General features: G+C 36.5%; 1 long non-coding RNA gene and 2 other non-coding genes across 3 annotated transcripts; 1 reads left to right on the forward strand and 2 right to left on the reverse strand.

The window, feature by feature from the left end:
* Positions 1–711: 711 nt before the first annotated feature.
* On the reverse strand, positions 712–793 carry Trnas-uga (transfer RNA serine (anticodon UGA)). The gene has a single exon. It is a non-coding gene; the product is annotated as a tRNA-Ser (tRNA).
* A 333-nt stretch (positions 794–1,126) lies between these two features.
* Positions 1,127–1,198, reverse strand: Trnag-ucc (transfer RNA glycine (anticodon UCC)). The gene has a single exon. It is a non-coding gene; the product is annotated as a tRNA-Gly (tRNA).
* Positions 1,199–23,037: 21,839 nt separating this feature from the next.
* LOC133332969 (uncharacterized) lies at positions 23,038–23,665 on the forward strand. Its single transcript, XR_009754435.1, has 2 exons — positions 23,038–23,256; positions 23,469–23,665. It is a non-coding gene; the product is annotated as an uncharacterized LOC133332969 (long non-coding RNA).
* The last annotated feature ends 3,578 nt before the right edge of the window (positions 23,666–27,243 follow it).

Raw genomic sequence — 27,243 nt, forward strand, 5'->3', positions numbered from 1 at the left:
AAAAAGAAATAATAGCATTGTGAATTTGAAGATTAAATTTAATGACTTAATAACTATGAGAGTATCAGTTCAATATGGATGCTGTTTTGATAGGCAATTTTGAAGTTTTTATAATTTTCTATTGTATTATAATTTTGTTTTTATATTGAATATTATATGTTTGAAGTAATTAACACCAACTAAAGTGGAAACCTTGAATACAATTTGATTTTTAATTACAGTAAATTAAAAAAAAAAAGAAACAGTTAATCTAATAAAATCAGAAATTATTTGATGTTAATATTTTATACCCATAAGGATCGTTAAATGTGTGGAATTTGACCCATTCTTCTTTTATTATGAACTGTAATTCAAGAACAAGTAATATTTTTATAAGAGGGCTGGGTTCGGATTAAGAAAGACATCTATAGTTTTTGATCGTAGATACGTAGTTTGTTTGAATCATCATCATAAATCTCGAAATTATATGCTTTTTTCATTGCTGGCGAGTTGTCCTCGTTAACTTATCCGTTCAAAAATTATTTTACAAGACTATGACAACCCTCGACCTCACTTCTAATTTATTAGATCAAGATTTGTATTTTGTGGGGAAATAATGAATTTAATTGCATATAAAATACAGAATTACTTGTATTTCTTCAATATGTCCGTCCCACTTCAAGTAGTTTTTTCTAACAAAATAATAAAAATAAAATAAATCAAAAATAATTACGCTGCGGACAGGATTCGAACCTGTGCGGGTAGAACCCAATGGATTTCAAGTCCATCTCCTTAACCACTCGGACACCGCAGCTGATGGCTTATGCGTGACAAATCTAAATACGCAGACCCTCATGCGTTTTCTATTTCTCTCTCTCCCTTTAATCTATTCATCCCTTAAAAGTTAACTAAAAATCCATATAAAAATTTAAAAAAAAAAATGGTTTCATATCCCTTTTAGTGAGACTATGCCAATATTAAAATCCCTTCCTTAAACAAAAGATCAGCTTTAATTTATTACTTTAATTTTATTTCGTGCATCAAAAATAAATGAATAAAATAAATAATAATAAAACATATAATAATAAATAAAAATATTAATACTATGATGCATTTTTAGAAATAATTTTAATACAACAAAATATTATGCGTCGGCCGGGAATCGAACCCGGATCAACTGCTTGGAAGGCAACTATGCTGACCATTACACCACCGACGCCTATGTGTAGATCCCTTTTCAAAATTTAAGCAGTGTAGGGAATATGAAAGGGATAGGACTAATAGCCCGTTGTAGCATAACTGGATTTTGAGTATACGATTAAAGTCTACGAAATCTAACAAAATGCTAAATTTAAAGAGGATGCCACAAAAAATCCTACCGCGATTTTTGTAAACATCCCTAATATTTATTCTTGATTGGAATAAACTCTATGTCGATTTAGTTGAAATCACGATAGAGATTGCAATATTTAAGATAGGCATTGCTAGTGCGCCTAGGATGTTTGGTATTGCAAATGACATATATCGGTCCACGTTTCGGTGTAGCCCGAAAACTGAAAAAAAAACTGAAACAAAGTCAAGCACCATAATTTTTACACTTTTTTTAAATTTTATTGAATGAAAGCAAAAATGTCGGAAATAGCGTAAAATTTTAGAATAAGTTTAGATTTATTCGTATTGGTCACATTTGGCGCGAATTATGGCCTCCAATGAAACCATCACACGCTGCCCGATTGTTGCTCTGCGGTATTTTGGCCCATTCCCGGCGAAGCGCTTGCAATAATTGATCGACACTTTGGTATTTTTTAGTGCCAACCTTGCTTCCCAAAATACTCCAGATACAATAGTCCAACGGATATCAGGAGATGTTGGCGCCTTTGTGCGCTGAAAATGAAGAGAGGAACCTCGTTTTGTAACCATTCTTGGTTGGCGCGTCCACTCAGGATGGTCCTGTTGGAATGTACAAGATCTGTGGTCAACGGCTTTAATACATCCTCCATAATATTTTCGCGATAATATTCAGCATTTATTCTGATGATATTCGATCAATACGAGCGAAGAGCTACCATCGGCTGTTATGGCGGCCCACACCATCACCATGGCCGGCGCTTGAGTTCTGGTCGCCAATCGAAGGTTCACATTTTCAGCTGACCTCTTTGGCAAGTAAACACGATCAACTTCGGCAGTTCACCACTTTCGGCCATGCTCTTTAGCTCTTTTCAGTCTATTTTCTTTCTGTTCCATCACGAATAACTTTTTTTGGAAAATTCTTACCAAAATGCTTTTGTGCGCTTGTGTCACTGGAAAAATTTTAACAGCTTTCGGACGAGTGGCTTAGAAATGACAGCAGTCTGAATTTGGTTGCAGTTTTTTTAATCTTACCCTGTATACATAATCACCCTATGGTTTGCGGAGGATGTTGACCATTTGTGTGGGAGATACCAGAAAGAGTGGAGCAATGGGTCCCATCTTCGGACTTGATCTAGACTTGGTAAAGATAACAGGTTTAGAAAAGCTTGGTTCAAATGGGACATTCCAATCGCCGGATATTGGATTCATAAATATTAAAAATTTTGACTCTTTGAATGGGAGAATGAGTGGACCGATGGGTCCCATCTTCGGACTTGATCTAGGCTTGATAAACATAATATGTTGTATAAAGTTTGATTCAAATCAGACACTCCATTAGCCTGATATTGAATTTATAAATATTGAAAATTATGACTCTTTTTTGGGGAGGTACAAGTAGGAGTGGACCAATGGGTCACATCTTCCTACTTGTTCTTGGTTTTGTAAAGATAATATATTGTACAAAGTTTCGTTAAAATCGAATGGTCCATTTGCATGTTATTATAAAATTAATTTTTAGAAAATGTTTGACCGTTTTGTGGGGATGGCACCACAAGGAGTGGACTGATATTCCCCATCTTCGAACTTAAACTATGCTTTGAAGAAATATTAAGATATGCAAAGTTTGAATGAAATCGATTATTCCCTTCGAGAGTTGTTGTGTGCACCAGCCAGACAGACAACGGACGGACGGTATACACGTCCGACTCCAAATTTTCTGAAACGGATTTGGCCCAACGAAATATGTGATTTAAAATCAATATTTCGATGAGGCACATTTTCACCCTATCAAAGTGTATATACTCTTATTAGTCATAAGGCTTAGGGTATAATTATTAATATTGACCCAAGTTGAAGGGTAGCGTCCATTAATCGGTACCCCCCAATATTCGGTATTTTGGAGATATTGGACACCATTTCAACCGAATTGCCTGTAATTTGATGTTTTGGGTTCTCATTGAATAACACATATCGGTATAAAATTTATTAGTATTGAACCAAGTTACAGGGTTGCCTCCACACAACAGTACCCCTAAATATTTGACGTTCTAGGGATTTTGGAAACGTTTTTCCACCAAATGGGCTATAATTTGATATTTTGAGTTCTCATTGTATAGCACATATCCGTACCAAACACTATTAATATAGACCCAAGTTTCAGGGCAGCCCCCATATAACGGTATACCCCAATACTCGGTCTTTTTTGAAGATTTTGGACAGATTTTGCAAACGAATTGGCTGAATTGTTTCATTGGTAACTTTTAATTCAGTCACTGTAACTAACACAACACATGGCCGTACGTCAAACTGTACGGAGTACGTTTATACTGGAAAATGTCAAACTTTCCAATAGAATTGTCAAATGACGTCAGAAGATAATTTGTGTTGTCAATGTGACCAGACATATAAAAGACTAAATAAGAATTCGCAAATCGGTTTTAAGTCATGGCAGTTCGCCCTAATTGAATTTTTTTCGTATACCTAAGGTATATTTAATTGTATAGATCACTTTATCTGGTTTTTATCCCCTCTTTCATAATCTGTTGGAATTTCCCGGTAATTATTTTTTGTGTTGAACAGTGTAATTATTGAACTATTAAAAGAAAAAAAATTAAAATTATTTTATAACTTCTAACAATACAAAATAAAAAAGAACCTGCAATAAAATTGTATATTATGACTTGTTTGGCTACTAACGTGAGTTCTATTCATCGTATATCAAATTTACGATTATATGTGCCAACTATTTTTTCCTATAATACAAAACATAAAAATCACTTCTTATTTTCAATATAGTCACGTCAAAGGTTTTTATTGTATTTTAGTCTTCAGCTATTAGTTGAACAATAAACGAAATACGGATTCGATCATTTTATTGCCAATTTTTACACATTTTATGTTTTGGGTTATTAAATTATAAACGAAAACTTGTTTTATACGTGTGTTTCTCTTATTAAATAATAAATAATTTTTATTGAAATTTCAAAATAAATGGCAATAGACATTTATAATGTTTGCCAATTAATGCAATCAACTTCAGATGGTGATGACAAAAGTTCATCAAACTGAATAGAACTAATAACTTTACTTAAGGAAAATAACTAAAAAATAATTCAATAAATTGACCGGAATATTTTGTTGATTAATTAATTAATAAAATACAAAATGTGGTTTTCATTTTGAGAACTAAAAGGAAATAATTAATTTTTGACTAGATAGAAACGGGAATTTCAGTTTTCGTCGCCTTTGGACTGATCGTTTTATTAATGACATTGAAAACAAAAACCAAAATCGAGAAAAAAACATGTGTTCTTAATATGCCACGCATATTAGTGCTAAAATAATTCCAAGAATTTTGATTAATTGTTGTAGCAGATGTTTCAAATTGATACATGCATAAGTGTTAATCTGAGCCTTGTGGGTCACAATTAATGAGAGAATGAATATACATTTCTGCGTAATGTGGTTGTATTTGCTGCAGGCCATAGTGATTGTATTTGTAAAATACAATATCGGCTCAAATGTAAAATATTTTAATGGGGCTATAATAAAACGAAGATCAATATTAATATTTTTTGGTAGTGAGATTTGACAGCCAGTGAGAATACAAAACACCAAATTGCAGCCATTTCGGTGGAAAACGTGACCAAAATCCTTAAAAATACCGTCTTGGGTCAATATTAATAATTTTTAGTGTGGAGATGTGGTGATAGCGTTATGAGATCCCAAATTACAAATTACTGCCAATTTGGCTTGTAACAGAACATTTGTTTCGTAAGCCGAGCTTAAAAAAGATTTCCAGGCACGTCGGCCTTTTGTTCAGCTCTTTTAATTTGAAAGACCATGTTTTTAGAAATTTTGTCTTTCACTTGACCTTTCCATCGAATTCGCGACCATCTTCTTCTGCGTAAACCATCAGTTGGCTCGCTTTTATATGCCTTTCGTGCTGGGGCATCCGCATCCATTCTCACAACATGACCTAGCTAAGGTTGTCGCTGCAGCTCGATACGTCTGACTATGTCTATGTTGGAGAATAGATGGTACAACCCATGATTGATTCGATGGCGATATTCACCGTCAACGCAGATCGGTGAAGAATTTCTCTTTCGAACACCCCAAGAGCTGTTTCGTAGGCTTCAGATCCTTATAATAGCACGGGTAGTATCAGCGTCTTGTAGAGTTGCGTACTCAGACCATGGTAGCATATGTTGGCCAACACTATACTTCTCCGGATTTCAAAGTTGATGTTATTAGTTTTGTTACCTACCTACCTCGAATCTGTAGTTTTCACAATTGGTCCGAGTCTACTGGACGCGTTGATACCATCAACATGATCTTCTCGGTATTTACTGTCAGTCCCACTTTGGCAGACTCCTTCTCAATTCGTTCAATGGTGGCTGTTATCGCTCGTAATGTTCGAGCCATTACGTCGATGTCGTGGGCGAGTAACATATGCTGTTTGGTGTACAGTGTACCATTTTGTTCACATTTGCATCTCGTATGACCTTTTCCAGCAGGATGTATTGAAGGGCTCCGAGAGTTCATTTCCAAACTTTAACTGCTGACTTTGTGTCAGATAAAGTTATTCTTAACATAAGTCTGCAGACTTTAAACACCTATGAGCGGATTGGGCTATCGAATGCGGCTTTATAGTCGACGAATAGATTAAATGTGTTAATGTGTTTTTGGTAGGTCTTTTTCAGGATCTGGCGAAGTTTTACAAGGTCTGAAGCCGCATTGATACGATCAATAAGATCACTGACCATTGGCTTCAGTCGTACATACAGCACGCTGGATAGCAATTTTATGCGACAGGAAGGAGATTAATTTCTCTACAGTTGACACATATCGTCCTGTCTCCTTTTTTCGCACGAGATACAGGATGCTGAGGTTCCAATAATTGGGTATGAATTTCTCTAGCCAAATTATTATAATCATTTGGTGCATGCTCCTGATCAGCGACTGACCTCTTATCTGGAATAGTTCGGCTGGTAATCTATCGGCACCTATTGCTTTATTGTTCTTCAGCCGATTAATTGCTATTCTGATCTCATCTTGGCTATGTGGTACACAATCTATACCGTCATATCTTATTGATTCTGGTGTATCTTTTTAACCATTACTATTTGATGCCAGAAGCTTAACAAAATGTTCCTTCAGGTTTTAGGCTCAGTTTCTCATCGAAGTTTTGTATTTCGGCTTTTGGAGGCTGATATTCTATTCTAGTCTATACAAAAACCAGTAAGGAAGTAGTAAAATCAGACGGGGCCGACTATATGATACCCTTCACCACTTTGGGTATATTCAACAGATGAAACTTAACAGACATCGCATTTATAAAGGTTATATAAACTAAATAACTTTGGGTCTTTGGTGCACATTTAACTTAAAATCTGACGAAACTATAGTTGGGAATTATATCTAAATCTGAAGCAATTTAACAAAACTTCTCATAACAACTTTAATAAGTTGTGCAAAATTTTGTGCCAATCGGACCCACCTTGGGAATAAGATGCAGCATTTATATCTAATTTATAGGTCACACTAAGTTCATTACGAAATATATATATGTGCACTTTGGTGCACCATTTATATCTATATCTAAATCCGATTTTTACGAAACATAGCACATATAATTGTAGGCTCAATTTATATTTAGGGACTTTGGTGCACCATTTACCTTAAATCGGACGAAAATATATATGGGAACTATATTTAAATATATATGGGAACTATATCTAAATCTGAACCGATTTTCACGAAACATAACACACACCATTGTAGACTCCACTAAGTACGCTGTACTAAATTTCGTGGAAAGCGAAAGATATATCAGAGTCGCTGATACACCATTTTTCTTTATTCGGACGAAAATATATATGGGAGCTATATCTAAATCTAAACCGATTTTCAGGAAACAACATCATTCTAGACCCAATTCATTATGCTGTGACAAATTTCGTGTAAATCGAAAGATATATAGGGACTCTGGTTCACCATTTACCTAAAATCGGACAAAAATATATATGGGGGCTATATCTAAATCGGAACCGATTTTCACGAAACTTAACACACATCATTCTAGACTTTATTCAGTACGCTATACCAAATTTCGTGTACATCGAAAGATATTTAGGGACTTTGGAGCACTATTTACCTTAAATCGGACAAAAATATATATGGGAGCTGTATCTAAATCTGTACCGATTTTTACGAAACTTAGCACACATCATTCTAGGCTTAATTCAGTACGCTGTGCCAAATTTCGTGCAAATCGAAAGATATTTAAGGACATTGGTGCACCATTTACCTTAAATCGACAAAAATATATATGGGAGCTATATATAAATCTGAACCGATTTTCTTGAAACTTAGCACACATCATTCTAGGCTTAATTCAGTACGCTGTGTCAACTTTCGTGCAAATCGAAAGATATATAGGGACCTTGGTACACCATTTACATTAAGTCGGACGAAAATATATATGGGAGCTATATCTAAATCTGAATCGATTTTCTCAATTTCAATAGGGTTCGTCCTTGGGCCAAATAAGTGACCTATGGCAAATTTCATCCTATTCGGATCATAAATGCGACCTGTACTTTGTTTACAATTTAACATGGACAGACGGGCAGACGGACATGCGTAAATCGACTCAGAAAGTTATTCTATGCATATTCTCAAAAGGAACCATGTGTCTATCTCGTTTCCTTTTGCCTGTTACAAACATATGCACAAAGACATAATACGTATTTGAGCAATCGTGGTATCTGTCACTTGGAATGCCGCAATACAGTGCGCTTTCCAAAATTATATCGAACCAAAATCCCCTACACGTTATTCTAAGGCTCGATTTAGTTACTTAGTACATCATTTTGATGTACTAAAATGAACCTGAAACGCCTATGCAATATTTCATGTAAAGCGAACAGACATAGGCACCTCCATTTCCACCATTTGCATAAAATCGGACAAAACCCCATGGTTCTATTTACATAAAATCGGACGAAACTATATATGGGAGCTATATCTAAATTTGAATCGATTTCAACTAAACATGGCATATATCAATCTAGGCCTAATGCTTTATCGACTTAGAAAGTGATTCTATGTACATTCTCAAAAGGAACCATGGGTCTATCTCGATTCCTTTCGCCTGTTACAAACATATGCACGAAAACATAATACTCTGTACCACAGAGTGGTGAAGGGTATAAAAATGCGTAAGAAAAAGATGATTGAAATTCTCAAAATATCTAATGGAGGGGCTAATGTTAAGTGGAGACATAATAAACCGAAGATTAATATTGATATTTTTGGTATTGAGATTTGATAGCCAATGGAATTATATGGGGCTACCACAAAACGTTGACCAATATAAAACATACTAGGAGTACTAGTAATGTCTGTGCAAAATATCAAAGCTCTATCTTAAATATTGCGATCTCTATCGTGATTTCTATAGACGGACATTTGTAAATCGACATACAAAATTTTTCTGATCCACCATATGGTGGAGGGTATACAAATCATGCTTGAGAGTTAATTTGACAGTTCGAACTATGTGTGAATTGGAAAAAACTCACTGAAAGGTGGAGCTATGGCACTTTTGGGAATGTTCCAATATAATGGTGCAACATAAAATTAGATTTCTTCAATTCTAATTATTTTTGTCATTTGTCATTCAACATCCCAAAACATTCCGCGGATGCCCCTATACGTTTGTTGATATCACAATTTTTTGCAAAATGGACATACATTGTAACTACTATTACATTGGTATTAAAAATGGGATATATTGGTTCCCACTTTGTTATAGTCTACTCCAAATATTCGGTACTTTGAGCACATTTTTCAACCGCATAGAATCGAGTTTGAGTAGCAAGTCTTCTCGCCATAAATATCCCTACCAATAATCATAGACATCGGTCCTCTTTTCAACATACCCCCATATTTGTCACATAAAACTGAACTGTGATAAATAAGCCCCTAATGTCTTGGTATGTTTTAAAGTCTGCCAATAACCTCCATGAACTTTAGGCTATAAATAACTCAAGAAAAACAGTTTAAACAAAATACGACTAAATAGACATTAATCGGAAGCTACGAAAATATTTAGTATATTTTTTGTGTGACGACTTCCGCTTTATTAATTAATCAATCAATCACTCAGCAATGTCTAGACATTTGTCATCATCAGTGGTAGCTGATAGATGCCGGAGTAAATGATAATTGTTTTGTTTCTTTTTTGTTATGGTTATAAAATGCATTAGAAGAAAAAACGATAATATTATATTAATGGTAACACAAATGTTCATATAAACCAAAAGTAGAAAGAAAATAATTTGCATGAACTAGAACAAATAATGAATTGAAGATACATATATTCAGACGTGACTAATTTGTATATCCCCCCGTTAATTAACCGATAAATAAATGCTCGATGAAAATGAGAAGCCAGTCAGAAGATTGAAAAAAATAAATTTTTGGTATTTTGGGTTCTCATTGAGTAACACATATCCGCACCAAAAATTATTAATAATGACCCATGTTTCAGGGTTGTTTGTCAAATATCACTACCGAAAAATATGAATATTGATCTCCGTTTTATTATAGCCCCATATATAACCCGGAACAACTCTAGTTTAATTAAAAAGATCAGAATTTTTTGAATTTTTTAACAGGTAGGTATTTTTACCCTTATTATGGGGATATATATTTTTTGGGGGACGTACCAGGTTACCCGGTTATTTGACCCGGAAGTTCGGGTACAGATACCCGGTTCCACGCATCCAGTTAATATAAAATTTATCATTTTATCAGCTTATAAAAATACCTTTCCATTGAGTGGTGATATGAAGTTGTTATCTTAAATTGTTTGGAGATACATTCAAAAACTGGGGTTTGGGTCCCGATTTTTTGAAAAACTCCCCAAGAGTCGAATTTGGTTCCATTATGGTCCTATCCAATCCTGACTCGAATGATGGACCCTTTGTTTTTCTTTTTCTTTTCTTGTTCTTTTTTCTGAAAATACGTTTCACCTCTATCCTTTTCTCTCTTGCGTGTTGCTACTGTTTGCAGGTTTGCCCTATGCGCTGCGTTTTTTAACTTAGTAGCCAAATAATATACACTTCGATGAAAAATTCGGTTTAAGATTTAACTTGGATCTATGTAAACAATTTTGGGGCGCTGCCTTTGAGGGGATAACCTGTTTACTTTTGATATAGTGTAATTTTCTGACATATTGAGTGTAGGGTGGACCCTTTGAGATAACCCCTACATATCACTCAATGAAAAGGAATTTTTATAAGCTTTAAAATTATACCCATTTTATATTAAAGGGATCCGTGGAACCGGGTACCCGTACCCGAACTTCCGGTCAAATAGCCGGGTAACAGGGTACGACCCCAATAAAATATATCCCCATAATTAGGTAAAAATACCTACCTCTGGAAAAAAAAAAATCAGAAAAAGTGATCGTTTTTACTGAACTAGAGTTATGCCCTTTAAAATGGCCTCATAAAAAAGCTTCTTCACTTGACCTTCGTTATGAATATTTCATAATAAACACATGTATAATATAAGTATTAATATTTCATAATGAAATTGATAAGGGTACCTGTGATGCGACCCAACCCATCTATGTCATCGCCATGTGTTTTGCTCATTAGTTTTTATGCATGTCGGTTGTTAATTTTTTTCATTTAAATGTGAATTCGTATATTTGCAAATTCTTAATTATCTGTGATAAATAAAGTAATAATAAAATTGTTATTTTCAGTACACTCAGGTTTCAATACCTAACATGTTAAGAATGACGAAAAAAGTATACTTGAATTCTATTTCAATTGAATTTTGAAATATATGTAAGAAAAATCAGCAGCTGGTCATTGACCTCTATCAAAGATTACATATAGGAACAATATATTTAGATAACATATCGATCCCTTATATTTACACAATATAATTTATTTAAATACAACGAAAGAAGTTATTCCGCTTATACTATTATATAATTTATTACGCCACTTCAATTTATATCGCTTTTATTACGTATTCATTCTAATTAACACCAACGCAATAAATTGATTAAGATATTTCAAGTCTTGAGAACAATTGATTCGTCTATTCGTCTGTTTTGGGCATTAATTAAGGGTAAACTTATGGAAAGTAATTTCATAAACAACTTTCACTCGCGATATTGTAAAAATCATAAACTTTGCTATTTTATTACATTCTGTAAAATGTATGCACTCTATTCAACTGTTATTTTCGAATGGTATTGAAGTTGGTAAGAATCGGTTCAGATATATATATATATATATATATACCTCCCATATATATTTTAATGAAAATCGGTTCAGATATAGATATAACTCCCATATATAGAAAGAAAATCGGTTCAGATTTAGATATAGCTCACATATATATTTTCGTCCCATTTAAGGTAAATGGGCCACCAAAGTCCCCATATATCTTTCGATTTGCACGAAATTTGGCATAGGGTACTGAATTAGGTCCAGAATACTGTGTGCTAAGTTTTGTGAAAATCGGTTTAAAGTTAGATATAGCTCCCATATATATATTCGTCCGATTTTATGTAAATAGTGCTCCAAAGTCCCTATATATTCTTCGATTTTCACGAAATTTGGCATGGCGCACTAAATTAAGTCTGGAATGATGTGAGTTAAGTTCCGAGAAAATCTCTTCAGATTTAGGAATAGCTCCCATATATATTTTCGTCCGATTTAATGAAAATGGTGTACCAAAGCCCTCTTTCGATTTTCAGGAAATTTGGCACGGCGCACTAAATTAAGTCTAGAATTATGATGAATCTGAAAATAGGTTCACATTTTGATATAGCTCACATATATATTTTCGCCCAATTTAATGTAAATGTTGCTCCAAAATCCCTTTATATCTTTCGATTTCAATCAAATTTGGCATAGCGTACTGAATTGAGTCTAGAATGAGGTGTGTTTAGTTTCGAGAATATCGGTTCACATTTACATATAGGTCCCACATATATATATTTTCGTCCGATTTTAAGTAAATGGTGCACTAAATTCCTGTTTGTCGGATTGACACGAAATTTTGCACAACATACGATATATATTTCGAACGTTTGTCTGATTGAGGCTATATTTTAAACAGTGCGGCAAACTGAGTAGCATGTATCAATCGATTTCCATAAATTTGTTCCATTGTACGCAAACGATTATAAATCTGCCCGATTGAAACTAAATTTAGCATAGGTTGCAGAAAGGTGTATGTTTCTTCGAGGGAACATTGACATGAAATTGTTAGGATACATATGTACAATATGCATAAAGCGGTGAAGGGTATCATATAGTCAGCCCAGTCCGTCTTTACTACTTCCCTTACTGGTTTTTATATGCCTTTTCTGTTGGGCACCTTCATCCATTCTAACAACATGGCCTGGCCTATGTAGTCGCTGCAGCTCGATACGTCTGGCAATGCCGATGTCCGAAAATATATGATACAAATCATGATTCATCCGACGGCGATATTCACCGTCGACTTAGATAGGCCCTTTAAATCTTTCAGTTAATTTTCCTTTCAAACACTCCAAGAGCTGCCTCATCTGCTTGTGTTAGTACCCATGCTTCAGATCTATACAAAAGTACGGATAATATCAGCGTCTTGTAGAGTGTGAGTTTGGTTTGGCGAGAGGTGGCCGTATTCTTAAATTGCTTACTTAGACCATATTAGCATCTGTTGGCTAAAACTATCCTTTTACGAATTCCGAAATTGATGTCGTTAGTTTTATTTATGGCGATAACAAGGTATATAAAATCTTTGGCTACCTCTAAGCTGTAGTTCTCAAGATTCACAGTTGGTCCGAGTCTATTGGACGTCTTGCGCGTTGATACCATCAGCTTGATCTATTCGCCATTTACTGCCAGTCCCACTTTGGCAGACTCCTTCTCAATTCGTTCAAAGGTGGCTGTTACCGCTAGCAATGTTCGCTTTTACCGCTAGCAATGTTCGCTTTTACCGCTAGCAATGTTCGACCCATTATGTCGATGTCATCGGCGTAGGTAACATGAGTTGTATGACCTTTTCCAGCAGGATGTTAAAGAGATCCCAAGACAAACTGTCACCTTGTCTGAATTCTCTTTCGGCATTAAAGGGTTCCAAGAGGATTTTAACTGCTGACCTTGTGCCAGTTGAAGCTATCCTGTATAGCCGTATTAATTTGGTAGGAATGCCGAACTGGTATATAGTCGACGAAAGAGTGAAATGTGTCGATGTGTTTTTCGTGGGTATTTTCCAAGATTTGGCGCAGAGTGAAAATCTGGTGACTGGTGAATTTGCCAGGCGTTAGTTGGGTAAAATAATGTTATTGGCCATTGGCTTCAGTCGTTCACACAGTACGCAGTACGTCGATGTGTTTTTCGTGGGTATTTTCCAGGATTTGGCGCAGAGTGAAAATCTGGTAAATGGTGGATTTGCCAGGCGTTAGTTGTGTAAAATAATGTTGTTGGCCATTGGCTTCAGTCGTTCACACAGTACGCTGGATATCGCTATATATAGCGATGGAAAGGAGACTTATACCTCTATAGTTGGCGCATATCGTCTTGTCTCCTTTGTTGTGCACGGGACACAGAATGCTGAGGTTACACTCAGTCGGGATGCATTCATCTAGCCAGTTGGTGCATGCTCCTGACCAGCATCTGACCACTGGTCTTGAATAGTTCGGGTGATAATCCATTGACCCTTGCTGCTTCATTATTCTTCAGCCGATTAATTGTTATTCTGACCTCATCTTGGCTAGGTGGTGTACAATCTATACCTCTATCTCCTATAGGTTCTAGGGTGTCTTCTTCACCGCTACTATTTGATACCAGAAGCTTTGCAAAATGCTCCTTCCAGATCCTCAACGCGCTATCTGTGTCTGCCGCCAGGTTCCGGGATATCTTCTTATTGGTTCCGGATATCTTCTTATTGGTTCCGGGATATCTTCTTCACCGCCACTTTTTGATACTAGAAGCTTTGGAAAATGCTCCTTCCAAATCCTCAACACGAAATCTGTATCTGTCACCAGGTTTCCATCTCCATATCTACAGACTCTTATTCAGACTCCTGTACACATCGATTTGCTCCCGCTTACGTTTTTCTTATTCTTTCTTCTTTTTTCTGAAAATACGTATCACCTCTCTACTTTACTCCCGATAATTCTCTCTTACATTGTGTGTTGGTACTGTTTGCAGGGTTGCCCTATGCGCTGCGTTTTTCAACTTAGTAGCCAAATAATATGCACTTCGATGAAAAATTCGGTTTAAGTTTTAACTTGGATCTATGTAGACAATTTTGGGGCGCTGCCTTTATATGGGTAATATGGAATTCGGGTTCTTGAGGGGATAACCAGTTGGCTTTCGATATAGTTCTATTTTCTGACAGATTGAGTGTAGGGTGCATAAAATCTGACAAACAACAATTCTAAAATTCCTAAAAAATTTGAATCAATCAATCAGGGTTACCCTATACGCTGCTTTTTTCAACTCCGTAGCCAAATAATATACTCTTCGATGTAAAATTCGGTTAAAGATTTAACATGGATCTATGTAGACAATTTTAGGGCGCTGCCCTCATATGGGTAATATGGTATTTCGGGTTCTTGGATGAGAAACCTTTTTGCTTTCGATATAGTTCCATTTTCTGATAGATTGAGTGTAGGGTGCATGAAATCTGACAAACAACAATTCTAAAATTCCTAAATAATTTGAATCAATCAATCCTAAGAGTAATATAATCCAAAAAGTAAATAATCTATGCAATTGCAATTCTAGTTGTCAAATTGTGGCATTGGATGAGGGTGATGGTGGCAACGCCATTTACACTCATGGGTTTGATAATGGCTAGGGGTAATGATGATGGAATAGACGTATAGAGCTTGTCAGTGATTACATGCACAACTCATCCATTTTATGGATATTATCGCGTCTTTTACTATTCCGAACCAGCTCGGTGTTACCGTGCTGGTTGTGAAGACTTCTATTTCATTTACTGTTGCTGCTGCTATTTTTTGCTTGAATATTGTGGGCGCAGATTTATAATCAAAATATTACTTTTGTCGATTTAACACTTAAAAAGAAGCAGCAATGCGGCATAAGGGTGGAGGGGGTATAGACTCCACCCGTCTATCTATTGGCCAGCCGACACATACATGTTGTATGACAGTTTATTTTGGTCTGAACTTGGCTAGCCGGTATTTTTGTGTCTATCATTACGAACAAGGTATTACGGGTTGTGTGGTGCGGAATGAAGCGCAAACCCATTTGCCGGTATGGCTTACTTCTTTGACTTATTTGACGCTTTAACGTCATAATCTTCTAACGTTTGAGCATCTTGCCTGTGAACTTTTTGGCGATTGACTGACTAGCTGGCTGACTGAATTGCGATCTGCCATGGCTCGGCTAGTTATTCTGAATTGTGTTTCAACTATAAATGCGTGCGCTGCCAGACAAACACTAAACAGTTCTAATTGTACCAGCGGCAACCACAGTTGTGCGCGGATTTCCTACACCTTCATCTTCTTCGTTGTTTCGTTTAATTTGCATATTTTTTGTAGTTAATTACCTGAGATTTACAAAAGAAGAAAAAAAAAGAAATAAAACTCGACATTAAACGCGAATTAAGTGAAGAAATCGGAAAAAAAATCTCAGCCAACAATTTATTAACCATAAAAACGGAGCAGAGGAAACCAAAAGCTGCCATTCAAAATGGTCAGTGTAGTTTTGTGAATATATATTTTTATAAATTTTTTCCTAAATATTTTTGACACTCGCGAACGTTGCCACAGACCACATTAATAATCTTAAAGTTGAATAATAAATTTGAATATGGCAAAATGATGTGTTTTTGGTGTCCTTGGAAATGTTTTATTTGGATTTATGTTTTTTGTTTTGCAAAAACGTGAGAAAATTATTAATGAAATGGAAAAAATTATTTGTGTGGTGGTAACAAGGATCAAGGCAAAAATATGTGAATGCCGATAAATATAATTATCGTGGATTAAAATAATAACTATATGAAATGTTAAAAGTGTTTTAAAATAATGCTAAGAGTGTGTTCATACGTGTTCAACCACTTGACTCTTTCTTTGTCCAAAATGAAATTTCTAGAGGGCCTGGTTAACATTTGATGGCTAGATAATATTAATATTAATATTAATATTAGTAATTGTTTGGTACGGATATGTAGTATACAATGAAATACCAAATTAAAGGCAATTCGTTTGGAAAAACTGTAAAACAAACGTCAAAATACCAATATTGGGGAGGGGATCGTTTTATGGGAAATCCACTGAAATTTGGGTCAATATTAATAATTGTTGGTAGGGAGAATTCCAGCCACTTCGATTGGCCTAAGACTTCTAAGACTACTTTGCAAAATGTCAGAGCGCTATCTTAAAAACCAGTAAGGAAAGTAGTAAAGTCGGACTGGGCCGACTATATGATACCCTTCACCACCGTTTGCCATATGTTATTGTAGCCTTAATTCTGTACGCTATGACAAATTTCGTGCAAATCGAATGATTTTCAGAGACGTTGGTGCACCAATTACATAAAATCAGATAAAAATAAATATGGGAGCTATATCTAAATCTGAACCGATTTTCACGAAACTTGGCACATGTCATTGTAGCCTTAATTCTGTACGCTATGACAAATTTCGTGCAAATCGAATGATTTCCAGGGACTTTGGTGCACCATTTACCTAAAAACAGGCGAAACTATATACGAGAACTATATCCAAATCTGAACCGATTTTCATGAAACTTAGCACACTTTATTATATCCACAATTCAGTACGATATGCCAAATTTCGTGCTAATCGAAAGATATATAGGGTCTTTGGTGCACCAATTACCTTAAATCGGACGAAGATATATATGGGAGCTATATCTAAATCTGAACCGATTTTCACGAAACTTAACACAAATCATTCTAGACCTAATTCATTACGTTGTGCCAAATTTCTTGAAAATCGAAAGATATATAGGTACTTTGGTAAACCATTTACTTAAAACCGGACGAAAATACATATGGGAGCTATATCTAAATCTGAACCGATTTTTCCCAATAGGGTTCGTCCTTGGGCCAAACAAATGAGCTGTGCCAAATCTCATCCAATTCGGATCATAAATGCGACCTGTACTTGGTTTACAATTTAACATGGACAGACGGACATACAAAAAATGGACTCAGAAAGTGATTCTATGCATATTCTCAAAAGGAAGCATGGGTCTATCTAGATTATTTTTGCCTGTTACAAACATATGCACAAAGACATAATACCCTGTACCACAGTGTGGTGAAGGGTATAAATATCAAAATACCCACTATTGTGGTGTACCGTTAAATGGGGGCTACACCAAAACGTGGATCAATATACTCCATTTGCAATACCAAACATCCTAAGACTGCTAGCAATGTCTTTGCAAAATTTCTATCTTAGATATTGCGATATGTATCGTGAGTTCAATCAAGAATATATATACTTCTAATCAAGAATATATATATATATATATATATATACATTGTGGGTTCTGATTACACACTCGGATGAAGAATATGTTTTACAAAAAGGGATTCAAGGGATTTTGTTGCACCTGTAATAGGGGTAAAATTTTATAGACCAAATCTGGTCTATATTTCGGATAAAATTCAAAGTCAATTTAACTGTTAAAATGACCATAGAGCCTCAACGCCATCTTCCGGTCAGAAGAATCATTAACCATGCGTTTTTATGGTGTGCGGGAATGATATGTTTTACAAAAATATTTCTCATTCGATTTGACTGCAGACATGTGATCGCAAAAATAACCTGCAAAAGCCGCAAATAAAGCTTTTTCTTCATGAACATTTTACTTATCAACAAAAAATCATCATGTCAGAACTCAAAAATTTTACCTACTTAACCGATTTTTTTCTTCGGGGTTCTTATTGTACTCCCCAAGGACTTGTCCACCCCTAAAATGTTTGCACATTGTTATGGGGGTAACATCGTGTATCGTATTCTGGACAAAATTCCAAGTCCATTTAAAATCACGATAGAGCGCCATCTTCTGGTGAAGAATGAAAAGAAGTCAATATGTGTCCAGTCAATACTGGTGTGGCGGATAACCCATCAGTTCTATGTTATGCCCGGCCAAAAAGGTACTGATTTGAGACGATGTGTGAAAACCCGCATTGTTATGGGTGGTACTGCGATTCACCTTCAGTTATTCGTCTTTTGAATTGCTTTGAATACCTCAGGCAAGCAAATTGTGGTGACGAAGATTTGGCTCGTCTTTGAAGACCCTATCGGGTAGAATGTTGTTTTGTTTCATCACCGTACGTATAGGTACATGATTCGGCACCACTGATGATCCTATAAACGCCTTTGAAGCATCGAAATCGACACCATTTTGACAGAAATTATACATTCGAAAGTCCTAATCAACAATTATTGGACCGTAATCCCGCCATATTTGGTCATTTCAGACACGCTATTCAATCGAATTGAATTGTCCGACAGATTTTACGCCTATTGTTTGTGCCCTTCGCCATTTCATGTGCATTAAAATTCCTTAAATGACTATACATTTTTATTTGGGAACCATGTCATTGTTTTCCAGTGGGTTGTTTATGCTTTGAGGCATTTAAATATCAAATTACATATACTCATAAAATGTAATAAGGAATTAAAGACTGAATTGAAACTTAACTGAAATCGAGATTTGACAGGACTTTTTGGGTCCCACAACCCCCTATTACGTTTCCGCCAAATTATATTGGGAACCCTACACACGCTATTCAACAGAATTTACAGTTTTTTATAAACAGTAGCTCTTGATCCCAAAGCCAATTTCGGCGATTTTTTGCACCCTTAAATGGGTCGAAATTTTTATTTGGGACTATGTCCTTCTATTCTAGTGGGGTAATTATTGCAGATACTCAGGTACAACAAATATTTTATAATGCAAGATGAATCAAAGACAAATTTTGAAGTTCAATGAAGTCCTAATCATCCTCCAAAAGACCTAAATGACAATTTACATCCACTTCAGTGGATGTGGTGGCTATGGCAAAACGCGGACTTATATTTATCGAAATGCAAATTATACACAAAGAAATATGTATAAAAATCTCTAAAATAAAGGAGCGGGACCTTTTATGTGATCTATTGAAATACGTGGATCGATATATCTCATTTCCGGAATTGTGATGCTTTAATTTAATCTCTATCGTGATATCAACAGACATGACTAAAGCAACGTAGAATTTTAACTTGGCCAAGAATAACCATAAATGACGGGAGCCGTTGACAAATATTTCGCCATGTTGGTGAAGGGTATACAAATGTATGGCTTTGTTATCTGAAGAGGAAGAAGCGATATTTTATAATTTTTATTGTTTTCTGTATCAACTTTTGTTAGTACTAATTTTGAAATTCCTCCATTTCTCTTACAGAAATGTGTGCTAGCTCTAGTCGCCTTGGTTGCCTGTGTGAGTGCTGATGTCTCTCACCTGGCCGGCAATACTTATTTGCCACCGCATTCGGTATCAGCTCAATCGCGTACCGTCTCATTTTCACCATCATCTGGATATACGGCTGGTAATTTAGTAAGCGGCAGTGGTTTGAATGCTGGCAAAACTGCTTTCTCATCCTCCACCACAACATCAACATCATCAAATCGTGGTTATAACTCTGGAAATACTGGCTACTCTACTTCTACAGCTACTAGAGGTTACAATTCAGGTGCTTATCAACAACAGCAACAAGTAACGGGCACCTCATCCAGTTCAGGCCCAGCTCAACAATCGTTTACCACAACATATAACAGTAATACTGGTTATTCTTCTGGTACTAAACAGGCCGCCTATAGTGCTCCAGCTGTTCAAAAAACCTTCACTTCCCAAACCTACTCTGCTCCGGTTGTTCAAAAGACATTTACAGCTCCAGTTGTAAAACAGACTGTGCAACAGACCTATAGTGCCCCAGTGGTTCAACAGACGTTCAGTTCACAAAAATCGTACACAGCTCCCAGCGTACAACAGACCATTTCTGGACCTGGTAAATCTTATAATAGTTATCAGTCGTATACTTCATCGACGGGAAATCAAAAAACCTATACAGCTCCAGCGGCACAAACTGTAACTTATTCGAGTAATTCTGCCCAACAGGCTTACACTGCCCCGGCAGCACCCATCATCCAACAAACCAGCTCGGCTCCAGGTAAATCATATAACAGCTATCAAGCCTATACCGCTCCAAAGTCTTATAGCACTTCTAGTGTTCAAAAATCCGTTACTAATGTTGACAAAAACTATTTAGCTCCACTTGTCCAACAGCAGACCTATAAATCAACAACCACATCGCAGAGTTATACTGCCCCAACTGTACATAAAACTATAGCTGGACCTGGTCAATCATATAATAGCTATCAATCGTATACAGCTCCTGCTACACAGAAGACTACGTACACTAGCTCTCAGCAAACTTCGGGTGGTACCTCTAAGACTTTCCAATCATATACGGCACCGGTAACACAACAAAAACCCACTACCTATACATCAGGTAGCAGCTCACAACAGACCATTGCTGGACCTGGTAAATCCTATAACAGCTATCAATCCTATACTGCTCCAGCTACCCAAAAGGTTACATATACGACTAGCAACTCCCAACAAACCAATGCTGGTTCAGGTCAGTCTTACAACAGTTATCAATCGTACACTGCTCCGGCAGCACAAAAGGTAACCTATACAGCACCAGCTGTACAAAAGACCTATACATCTTCCACATCGCAACAGTCGTATACAGCTCCTGCCGCTCAAAAGGTCACCTATACCAGCAGTTCCCAAAAAACTAGTTCGGCACCTGGTCAGTCGTATAACGGTTACCAATCGTACACTGCGCCTGCTACCCAAAAGGTTACATATACTAGTGGCTCTCAACAATCCATTGCTGGACCTGGTCAATCCTACAACAGTTATCAATCCTATACTGCACCCGCCACTCAAAAGGTAACCTACACAGCACCCACAGTGCAAAAGACCTATACATCGACCTCGACACAACAAGCCTACACAGCTCCAGCTGCACAACAAACCACCTTCAGTAGCTCCAGTAGCAGCCAAAAATCCTTTGCTGGACCAGGTCAATCATATAACAGTTATCAATCCTACACAGCCCCTGCTACCCAAAAAGTAACATACTCAGCACCCACAATTCAGAAAACTTATACCAGTACCTCGACCCAACAAGCCTACACAGCTCCATCAGCACAACAAACCACCTTCACCAGTTCCAGTAGCAACCAAAAACCCATTGCAGGACCTGGTCAATCATATAACAGTTATCAATCCTACACCGCCCCTGCTACCCAAAAAGTAACATACTCAGCACCCACAGTTCAGAAAACCTACACCACAACATCGACACAACAAGCCTACTCAGCACCACAAGCCACTTACACCAGCTCCACTAGTGGCACCCAACAACAATCTTCAGCTGGCCCTGGCCAATCATATAACAGTTATCAATCCTATACAGCACCCAAAACCACATTCACCTCAACTTCAAGCGGAACTAGTGGTTCGTATAAGGCACCAACATTGCAAACTGTAAGCGGAGCTTCATATACATCGTCCTCATCAGGCGGTACTAAATATGCCGCCAATGGTGGTTACGTCTATTAAAATGTGATCTGTTTCTTCATTGTGATCTTAATTTAACTGTCAGTTCTACGAATATTGGCAATCTCGAATTCGAAATGTTATACGAATTATAAAAAATCGAAATTCTATATTTCTTCTCTACGCTATGGAATGTTAAAAAAATTGGAATATCTTACGAAAAATAATAAAATATAAAATAAATTTTCGAAAATTATTGGTTTTTTTATATGTAGATATACTTATATAAGGGAACCTTCCTAGGTTCGGAATTTTAGTTGTAATTATACCTTACACAACTATTTTCTCAGGGTATTATAGCTTTGTGCAGCCCCAATAACGCCGCGAAATATTGGTCTTAGACTCAACTTTAAGACATGTGTGCCCGTCCGTCTGTCCATACAGGCCACAGTTATGGACCAATCTTCACGAAATTTTGCATCTAGGATGGGTTTTTGGCTATTGTTTTTGATAAAGATCGGCTAATATTTAGGGGATCAAATGGACCAAATACTTAATTTTTGTCGGGTTTTCTGGTCGCTCCTACAGACCGCAATTATCGGACCGGCCAAAGAATATACACGCATGGTTTGATAAAGATCGGTCAATATTTAGTGGGTCAAATGGGCACTGGCTTTTGTGTGAAAAATGAGGACATAGACCCGAGAAGTTGATAGTATATACAAGAGGAGTGGTTGACCTTTAATTTGATACAAATTATATGGTCGTATGTATTCGGATGTGGGAGTTATATTTAAATATTTATAGGTGCTTACGTATTCATAAAAAAACATCGGTAGAAATTTAGAGTTCCGTGGTAGTTGTGTAGGGTACCGTATGGTCGGCCCCGTCCGACTATACTGCCCCGCTCACTGGTATTATTTGAAGAGGTATCATTGAGTTCAAAAATGATTAATACTGACCCAAGTTGGTCAATGAAAATACCGCATAAAAGTAGTCAAAATGAATAATTTTAGTAAATAAAAGTATGGAACTGGAATTCGACATCTGTCAAACACAGGGTGAGATAAAAAAAACTGCAACAAAGTTAAACGCCATAATTTTTACATATTTTTAATTTTATTGAATGAAAGCAACAAATGTCGGAAATAGCATTAAATTTTAAAATAAGTTTAGATTTGTTAGAATTGGTCACCTTTGGCACGAATGAAACCGTCACATGCTGACCGAATGTTGCTCTGAGGTATTTTGGCCCATTCACGGCGAAGCGCTGAAGGTGTCGACGCTATGGATTTTATTATTGCCAAACTTGCTTTCCAAAATACTCCAAACACAATAGTCCAACGGATTGGTATCCGGTGATATTAGTGGCCATTGTACCCTGGACATGAAGCGTGGAACCTCAATTTATAACCATTCACATGCTGCCCGAATGTTGCTCTAAAGTATTTTGGCCCATTCCCGGCGAAGCGCTTGCTTGAGGTTGAGCGACACTTTGGTATTTCTTAGTGCCAACCTTGCTCTCCAAAATACTCCAGACACAATAGTCCAACGGATTGGTATCCGGAGATTTTGGTGGCCATTGTGCCCTGGAAATGAAGCGAGAAACCTCATTTTGTAACCATTCTTGGGTGGCGCGTGCTGAGTGCTATGGTGCTGAGTCCTGTTGGAAGGTCCAAGGTCTGCGGCCAAAATGTGTGCGTTTCCAAGGTTGTAATACACCCTCCAGAATATTTTCGCGATAATATTCGGCATTTATTCTGATGCCAAGGTCGATAATTACGAGCGGAGAGCGACCATCGGCTGTTATGGCTGCCCCCACCATCACCATGGCCGGCGTGTGAGTTCTGGTGTCCAACCGAAAGTGCACATTTTCAGCTGACCTCTTTGGAAAAGTAAACACGATAATTTTGTTTGTTTAGAAACTGCTGGACAGCGAATGTTTTCTCATCGGAGTAAACCAAATTCGGCATTTTCTCCACTTTTGGCCAAGTGAGTCTATTTTCTTTCTGTTGCGGTGTAAGTTCTTGCACTTTTTGGAATTTCAAGGGCTTTACCCGGAGCTCATTTTTCAATATTTGCCGAATGGAATATTGCTATATGTTCAGCTCACTAGCCATATTTCGGCCACTGCGACGCGGGCTTCGATCAAGTCGCATCTTCATTTTTCGAACCATTTCTGCTGATGTTGTTGTTTTCTTCCGTCCACTTCCTTGACGTCAGGGTACGCCTCGTTGTATAGCACATCTCCGTACTAAAAACTATTACTATTGACCAACGTTTTAGGGTAGCCCCCATATACCGGTACCCCCAGTATTCGGCATTATAGGGATTTTCGACAAGTTTTTCCATCGACTTGGCTGTAATTTGGTATATGGGGATTTTTGATTTTTGACCCTTCACCACACTGTGGTACAGGGTATTATGTCTTTGTGCATATGTTTGTAACAGGCGAAAGGAAACGAGATAGGCACTTGGTTCCTTTTGAGAATATGCATAGAATCACTTTCTGAGTCGATTTACGCATGTCCCTTCGTCTGTCCGTCCATGTATTTTTGTGTACAAAGTACAGGTTGCATTTATGATCCAATTTGGATGAAACTTGGCATAGGTAACTTAATTGACCCAAGGACGAACCCTATTGAAATTGGGAAAAATCGGTGCAGATTTAGATATAGCTCCCATATATATTTTCGTCCGATTTAATATTAATGGTGCACCAAAGTCCCTATATATCTCTCGTTTTGCACGAAATTTGACACAGCGTATTGAATTAGGTCTATAATGATGTGTGTTAAGTTTCCTGAAAATCGGTTCAGATTTAGATATAGCTCCCATATATATTGTCGTCCGATTTAATGTAAATGGTGCACCAAAGTCCCTATATATCTTTCGATTTGCACGAAATTTGGCACAGCGTAATGAATTAGGTCTAGAATGATGTGTGTTAAGTTTCCTGAAAATCGGTTCAGATTTAGATATAGTTCCCATATATATTTTTGTCCGATTTAATGTAAATGGTGCACAAAGTCCCTATATATCTTTCGATTTGCACGAAATTTGGCACTGCGTAATGAATTAGGTCTAGAATGATGTGTATTAAGTTTCCTGAAAATCGGTTCAGATTTAGATGTAACTTCTATATATGACCAAATAAAAGTTTAGTATCGGTTGCAGAATGAAATGTTTATGAATCCAATTTCATTCCTATAAAAATGCGACGTCTGTTAGGATTCATCTGTTGAATATACCCAAAGTGGTGAAGGGTATCATATAGTCGGCCCCGTCCGACTTTACTACTTTCCTTACTGGTTTTCAATCAAATTTGCTCTAATTTGGCCTTTTCGGTTCTCAAAACGTTATCAACACATCTACGCACTAAAAATTACTAATATTGACTCAAGTATTTTGAGAATTTTGGACATGTCCTTTAACCCAGTTGGCAGTAATTTGGCATTTTGTATTCTCATTGGCTGTCAGATCTCACTACCAAAAAAAATCAATATGGATCCACACAGTCAAAACCACCCCAAGAACTGAAAGATCGGGGGTACCGTTATATGTGGCTATCAGAAAAAGTTGACCCATATTTACAATTTTTAATGGAAAATTTGGTACCCAATAATAACCCAATGAACCAAATTTCAGCGTATTCGGGAGCTATGTCTAAACGTGGACCGATAAAGCCCATCTTCGAACCTGCCTGTAAACAAAAGGAGACTCTATGCTAATTTTTGGCGACATCTCAATTCGTTTAGGGTGATTGCATGATTAGATCGGCATAGAATTTTACGCTGATCAAGAATATATATAATTTATAGGGTCGGAAATGACTATTTCGATGAGTTACAAACGGAAAAACAAAATGAATATACCCTCCATGCTATGGTGTGCTAGGCGCTGGATCACTTTTTTGGTGCTAAACGAAATAAACTTATATCTAGGACTAAAAGTGCTAAATTGATGATCATATGGTCGACCCCGATCGACTTTTCTACTTTCCTTACAGGTTTTTATTGGTTTTGACGCAAGCTTTGGTTCTTAACTCATTAGTTTTTCCTCACTTTCAGTATCCCGCTTATTATACAAAGCAAAACGGATATTAAAACTTGTTTGCTGTTTTAAAAGCCAAAATAAAATGTCCATAAACAAACACACACTATCTAAACCAGTACAACAATAGACCAAAAAATGTAGAGCAGCATCTTTTTGTTTGCTATTTGTCATTAGCATAAATTGATCCAATTTCTTTCTTTTTTCAGAAGCAGAAATTATCAAATAAATCATATTCCAATACCATTTAATCCCAAAATCTTAATTGTTTTCGAAAATATCATAGAACAAATTTTCTGTATAAAAACAACGGCAATCTTCTAAAAAGGCAACAGTTTCTAAAACCACTTCCAACCTAGAAATAACAATATAATTTGGAATACCACTAAATATGGTAAATATCGATTCGAACATAAATTTTGTAGTTTGCCATATTTATTGTATTATTTTAATATTTTAATTATTAGAAATTCCTAACAATTGCCTTGTTCTGTTTGGTGGCAACATCCTGTGCTACCACTGTCACCCTCACCAGTGGTTTGGTACCCGTTGCCACGGTTCCTGTAGCTCGTTATGCCGTTCCTGTCACCGTTTCACGAGAAATTGTACAAGCTGCTGCAGTTCCAGTAGCAACTACCCAGTATGTACAAGCAGCTTCGGTTCCTGTCGTTAAATACGCCGTTCCTGCTGTTGTTCGTCGTTTAACTCCTGTCACCACTACCACTGTACTTCGTCCAGCTATTGTTTCGACTAAAACTGATTATTTGCATAAAAATTAATTGTTATTCGGAATTAGCCTGATCATGAACACTGTTTAAACTTGAATAAAGATATTGATATCATACATGTTATGCATTATTTTTATAAAATTCAAATCATTGAAAAATTTAGGTAAATCCTCGTAGTAGCCATTGCTTATAGTCTGTTCCCGTACTGCAAGAATCTCCTAGTTTTTAGTACGATAACAATTTTTCCTTTATGATTTAGGAAAAAACAGTACAAATTAGTAGATTCTTGGAGTAATGTGTGTGTGTAGATATTGAATATTGATTTTATATACATATTTTTTGAAATGTATTATTGATAGGGGATTACTTATTGAAAAAGTTTAGACCTATATACATATACGTAGTTCGTCGGATTCATGTTTACATTGAATCCGATGTCGTGCAATAGCATGTTTTTAAATTATTATATCGTTCTACACACT

Source organism: Musca vetustissima, unplaced genomic scaffold (assembly GCF_032173495.1).
Source record: "Musca vetustissima isolate MV318-11 ecotype Yass unplaced genomic scaffold, APGP_CSIRO_Mvet_v1 utg10790, whole genome shotgun sequence".
NCBI lineage: Eukaryota > Metazoa > Arthropoda > Insecta > Diptera > Muscidae > Musca > Musca vetustissima.